Source organism: Lolium perenne, chromosome 3, assembly GCF_019359855.2.
Source record: "Lolium perenne isolate Kyuss_39 chromosome 3, Kyuss_2.0, whole genome shotgun sequence".
Lineage (NCBI taxonomy): Eukaryota > Viridiplantae > Streptophyta > Magnoliopsida > Poales > Poaceae > Lolium > Lolium perenne.
The window spans coordinates 21,295,115-21,301,114 of NC_067246.2; positions in this window are offsets into that span (position 1 = coordinate 21,295,115).

The window sequence follows — 6,000 nt, forward strand, 5'->3', positions numbered from 1 at the left end:
GAGATACCGTAGAAGCCTTAGCCATAAGGCATATATGAGAAACTCGAGATGATGGAGAGGAAGAGCTACTTGAAGCTCCATTCGAGGTCTTGTCATTACCAATGGATTCTTCGGTTTCCTCTACATTGTTAGACACACAACAACTAGAGGAAATAGAAGCATTTATATTATGGCGACAAGAAATAGCAAGCATATCACCATGGCATTTAGATGAGCATTTAACACATGGTATGCAAGGACTATCAACACAAGCATGTGAATCATTTATAGTGCTAGATGTGTTTAAGTCCAAAGATGAAGCATTGCAATGAGATAGAGATGAAGGATCATCAAGAATAGGCTCACCATCAACATTGCAATGGTCATCACCACTCACCTTGGTATTTCCTTGTGTCTTGCAACACAATGGTGATGTGGATGAAAGTTGATCATGGCCGGAAGTGGAGGGAATACAATCATCCTCAACAATGTTGGACACATCATATTTTTCTTGAAGCTTAGTCCATAAATCATGAGCGCTCCGGAAAGGCAAGATTGCAAAAATATCTACATTGCTCAAAGCATGAACAAGCACATTAGAAGCTTGAGCATTGCGATATAAATTTCTCTCATCCTCTAAAGATAGATTTTGGGAATCCATCGGAGGAGAAAAACCTATATCTACAATTCACTCCATATGAGGGTCAATGGACCGAAAATGACTAAGCATACGAATTTTCCAAACATCATAATGTGTACCATTGAATATAAAAGTGTGATCATGCACTAAATCTCTAGCCGACATCCTTACTACTCTCAAGGCGGTGAAGCCTAAAATGAGAGACCGGGCTCTGATACCAATTGAAAGGACACGGGTGCCGCCTAGAGGGGGTGAATAGGCGGTTTAAAACTCTTTCGATTATGGCTTAACAAATGCGGAATAAAACTAGCGTTAGTTGGCACCAACGAGAAAAGATATCATTACCTCTCAGGTATTTTGCTCTGATCAGGTCCGCCCATATACCCTCCGCACCATGGTAGAGTTTCCAAATCCACTTGAGCATCAGGGAAATGTTCATGAGCCTCGTGTTGATGACTCCCAGCCCCCCGAATTCCCGGGGTCTGCAAACCGTAGCCCAGTCTACCATGTGTTACTTCCTCTTGTTACCCACCCCTTCCCAAAAGAAGCGGGCTCTGGACTTATTCATCTCGCCGTGTGTCATCTCATGAAGGAGGTAAATCCCCATGGCGAACATCGGAAGGCTCGAGAGACATGAGTTGGTAAGCTCCAGTCTCCCTGCAGATGCCAGAAAAAGCCCCTGCCATGGGTCAACCCTATAGCCCACCTTTTCCGTTAGGAAGTGCCAGTCAGCAACCGACAAGGTCTTGTCCGAAACCGGCAGCCCTAGGTAGGTCACCGGGAGGCTCCCAAGATTGCAGTTGAGATTGTCAGCTACCCTTGGCCTCTCGGTGTCGCCGACCCCTATGACAACGGCCTCACTTTTATTAAAGTTAATCTTAAGCCCCGACATGTTCTCAAAGCAAAGCAAGAGGAGCTTCAAGTTCGCGATCCCAAGATATGATAGTTCAATCATGATCATCGTATCGTCCGCGTATTGCAAGTGAGTGACACCCCCTAGAATCAAGTGCGGCACAACCCCCTGGATGGGGCCGCTCTCCTTGGCCCTGGCTAGGATAGCCGCTAAGGCATCAACCATAAAGTCAAAGAGAATAGGGGATAGCGGCTCCGCCTGGCGCACCCCACGTGCATTTTGGAAGTATGGTCCAATCTCTCCATTGATATTGATCGTAGTTTGCCCTCCCGAGACAAGTTGTGCATCAGTCCGTGAACGACACCCACTGAGAAACCCTTCCTCAGCAGAACCTCACGAAGGAAATCCCAATTGACTCTGTCATATGTCTTCTCGAAATCCAGCTTAAGAATCAATCCCTTTAGCTTCTTAATGCGAAGTTCATGTGCAATCTCATGGAGTGCTAACACTCCCTTGTGTAAGCAGCGTCCCTTAATGAAGGCAGTCTGGCTCCTATCTATCGTCCTATGGACTATCGGGGTCAGCCTAGACGCATACGTCTTTGCAATGAATTTAAAAATAACATTAATGAGTGCTATAGGCCGGTATTGTTTAATGGAGTCGGCTCCTCTAACCTTCGGAATCAAAGAAATAATGCCATAATTCAAACGCGCAATGTCAACTCTCCCTAGAGAAAAGTCGTTCAGGATAGCCATTATAGGTCCCTTAAGAATCTCCCAAAAATTCTTAAACAAAGCCACCGGCAGCCCGTCAGGACCTGGGGCCGAGTCCGGTTTCATGCTAGCAAGCACCTCATCCAGTTCCTCAGCAATGAAAGTAAGCTCCAGCTCTCTGTTTTCCCCCTCTGAAACACGCGCTTCCTCCGGCCAGAGGTCGGGGGCGAGGGAGAAGACTCTCTCCTCCCCCGCTGCCCCCATGAGCCCTTGGTAGAACCCGTAGATGTGGTCAACCAGATCCTGTTGCAGCGAAACCTCCCCAGATTCCGTCAACATGCGGAGAATCATGCATTTCCTTCGTCTCCCATTGGCGAAGGCATGGAAGTAGGCCGTGCACGCATCTGCTTTCAGCGTCCACTGCACCCTACTCCTTTGTCTCCAGTACTCCTCCTCCAGGCTGTCCAGGGCAATAATCTGGTCCTCCAGGCTATAACGGAGAGTCCACCCCTCCTCATGCAGCCCAGCCGAATCTACGGTCATGTCTAACTGTTGAATGCGTTTAATCAGGTCTTCCCGGAAGACACGTCTCTCCTTACCCAAGTTGGCACCCCACCCCTTGAGAAATTGTCTCAGGCCTCGAGCAATATGTTGCCAGAGGTCGATACTAGAGCCATGGGGCCCTGCGGACCCAATCGCTTGTTGAATCTTACCCCGCACCAGATCCCCAAAGCCTGGTACCCCGAACCACCACGTCTGGAAGAATAAGCATGGGGAACGTTTCAGACCCTTCTCCCCATTGTCAAGGATAAGCGGTCAATGGTCCGAACCAATCCTAGTCACCGCCGTGAGGGAACAGAGAGGGAAATTCATCTCCCACGAGGGGGATACGAAAACCCTATCTAGCAACGACCGTATAGGCGCGGCTTGGTTGTTGGTCCACGTAAATCGAGCCCCTGCTTGGCAAATCTCCCTCAAAGATAAGCTAGCCAGGACGTCATTGAATCAGCGCACCCTAGGCCAATTGACGGCCCCATTACTCTTATCCTCCGCTCGGTGAACAAGGTTGAAGTCACCTCCTACCACAATAGGGAGCTGGCAGTTAGAGACTTCATTCTTGAGCTCACCCAAGAACTTCAGAGTCCTTGAGTGGTCCGCCGGACCATACACTAGCATAAACCTCCATTTGAGGTTGGTGTTTCGTTGTAAGACATCTGCACTGATGAAGAAGGAACCCTTCCTCCAAAAACCGACCTCAAAACATTCATCTCTAAACCCTAGAAGGAGCCCACCCGTGTGCCCCGCAGCCGGCACCCAATTCTAGTTGAATTGGCCACCGTGTTCGAGCTAGCGCAACTCCTGCTCGGAGAAGTCCTGTTTAATGGTCTCTTGCAGCCCGATGATATCTATCCTATCCGACTTAAAGATGTCCTTGAGCTGTGTGCGAAGTCCCGGCGCACACCAGCCGCGGATGTTCTGGATGAAAAACCTCATGCTGCTCCTCTACATTTGCTCATCCCTTTCCGGACCGTTAGTGAGGATTTCTTCCTCCTCCTCTTGGGTGCAGCCGCGCGGGAGCCAAGTGCGCGTCCCACCGCACCACCCCTTTCTTGCTCCTCCACCGCGTGGTCGAGTTGCACCGGTTCACTGTCGCTGCCATCCTGCCCGAAGAGCTGGTTCCCCCTCCCAGTCCCCTCATGTGGCGACCCCATCCCAGGGTCGGTATTTCGCTCGTCAAGGGTCCCCTGCCCCTCTAGAGCAGCAGCCTGAGCGTTAGCCTCCGCCGCCTTACAGGCCTTGGCCTCCAGCCTCAGCCATCGCGCCGTGGCCGCAAGCGCCGCCTGTACCTGTTCCTTAGCTCGAATTATCGACAAAGCCTCCCCCAGGCATCCCGCACTTGGAGTAAAAACGATGCAGCTATCCTTAACCACCGACGTAAGATGAGAGTCAGGGAGAAGATCAAGGACAAAGAAATCTATACCTTTTTCGGTGACCTTGTTGGTCTCCAGGTTCTTGCCGGCGGTGAGCTGTTGCGCCTTCCCCAACATCGTCGTTGCCGACGCACCTCCCATGTGCCGAGCACTCTTGCGCACCGTGGACGCCGGCGCAGGTGCCGCCTTCCGCACGTACGGGATGGCCATGGAGCGTGGGCCACGCGCAAGCGGGGTCACCACCCGCGCCTCCCGCTGCAGGTCTTGTGGCGCCGGCTCCCGCCACACCCCTCCAGTCGCCACTCCCACCTCCCCATCCTCCACCAGTGCCACCTTTTCCACTGCCCCAGACGATACCTCCAGCCTCGCCATCTTGGCCGGCGGGCCCAAAGAGGAGGGGATGTCCACTGACCAAGAGGACACCGGGTCAGTCACCGTGGATACGGAGGATCCATCGAGGCCCGCACGGCCTGCATTTGCCCCGTCCACCGTCACCTGCGCCTTCCCCCTTCTGAGGCCCTCGAGCGAGGAGAGGGAGAAGGGTGTCGCACCACTGCCCAGGTTAGACCCATATTGGTCAAAGGTGGGCTCATTGGCAACCGTCCCCTTCCCAAGCGGAGGCGCCGACATGGAGCCCTGCCCACCCGCATCCACACCCTTGGTACCCTTCCTATTGGTTGCCGTCGCCGGGCCCTTCTCCGTTTCCTTATCCTTGGACTTGTCGTTGCTCTTCCTCCGTCTATCATGCTTGTTCCACTCACTGTCCATCGAGAAGCCATCCTAGTCGTAGTCGTCATCTTACGGGCGTGGGGGTGGCAGAGGTGGTCCCCCTGAGCCACCCGCTCCCCCACGAGGCGGTATCTCAGCTTGCACTCCGACGGTGAACCCCTAGCCGTTCACCTAACCGGGGGCGGTGAATCGATCCACGGAACAGCTCGGCTCCACTCCTCGGCAGAGGCAAATTCGCCCGCCGCAGGCTTCCTACCCCCGCCTCCAGTCCCGGGGTGCAAACCCGAGCGGCTAGGGTGGCAAACCGGCGAGAGCAGGAGAGGGTCTAGTCCCCGGTGAAAAAAGACGGGAGCCAGCACACGGCGTGGGGCGATTTACATAAAAATAACCTTTAGTGAAAGTATTTCACGAAATGATCTTCCGGCGAAACTATTTCAGTTCGCTAACCCTTTATGTGGGACGCGCATTCCGTCAGGACGTTATGGCGCCCGACCCTATCTCCAACCGTGGGTTCAGCTGGAGATTTCCCCACCGCGTTGACTGCATGCTGCGTATATGTAATGAAGCCTAGCAAACTGTAAGGTATTGCACGGTACTTGTCTACCCCCACCACTCGTACCTCTCCGCCCTTCCTGGTACAAGGTGGCAGCAAGAAGTACACTCCCCCCGGCCCACATGTACCTATCCATTTCCAGTTTGATCGTTGTCTTCTTTTGCATTTTCAGTTCAACTCATTTTGAATTCGACTATTTCGTCCGAATGAAAAATGTTCGCTTCCTTTTTTTGAACATAATGCAACTAAAAATCGTCGAAAACGTATAAAGTTCTTTGAAAATTCTCGAAGAGTAACCAGCAGCACGGGTATTGAGTACAGTTCACCTGAGCCATTTAGTTCTTTTCATTGTCGATGTTAGTTACAGAGCAGCTCAGATCCATAATTAGGATCTCCCCGATCTGCATCACACTGTATGATCTCTTATTTCTAGGACCTCTTCTTGTTCTTGTTCTTTGATTTTCGCAAAAGAATAAAACAGTGTGATTTCTGCAGAGAGCAAGCATTCCCGGCAGCATCTGAAAAACATCTGCTTTTGTAGTATAAGCAGATATTAATTCTAGAAACCATATGTTAAGGCCATTCTTTGGCTCTCCATATCG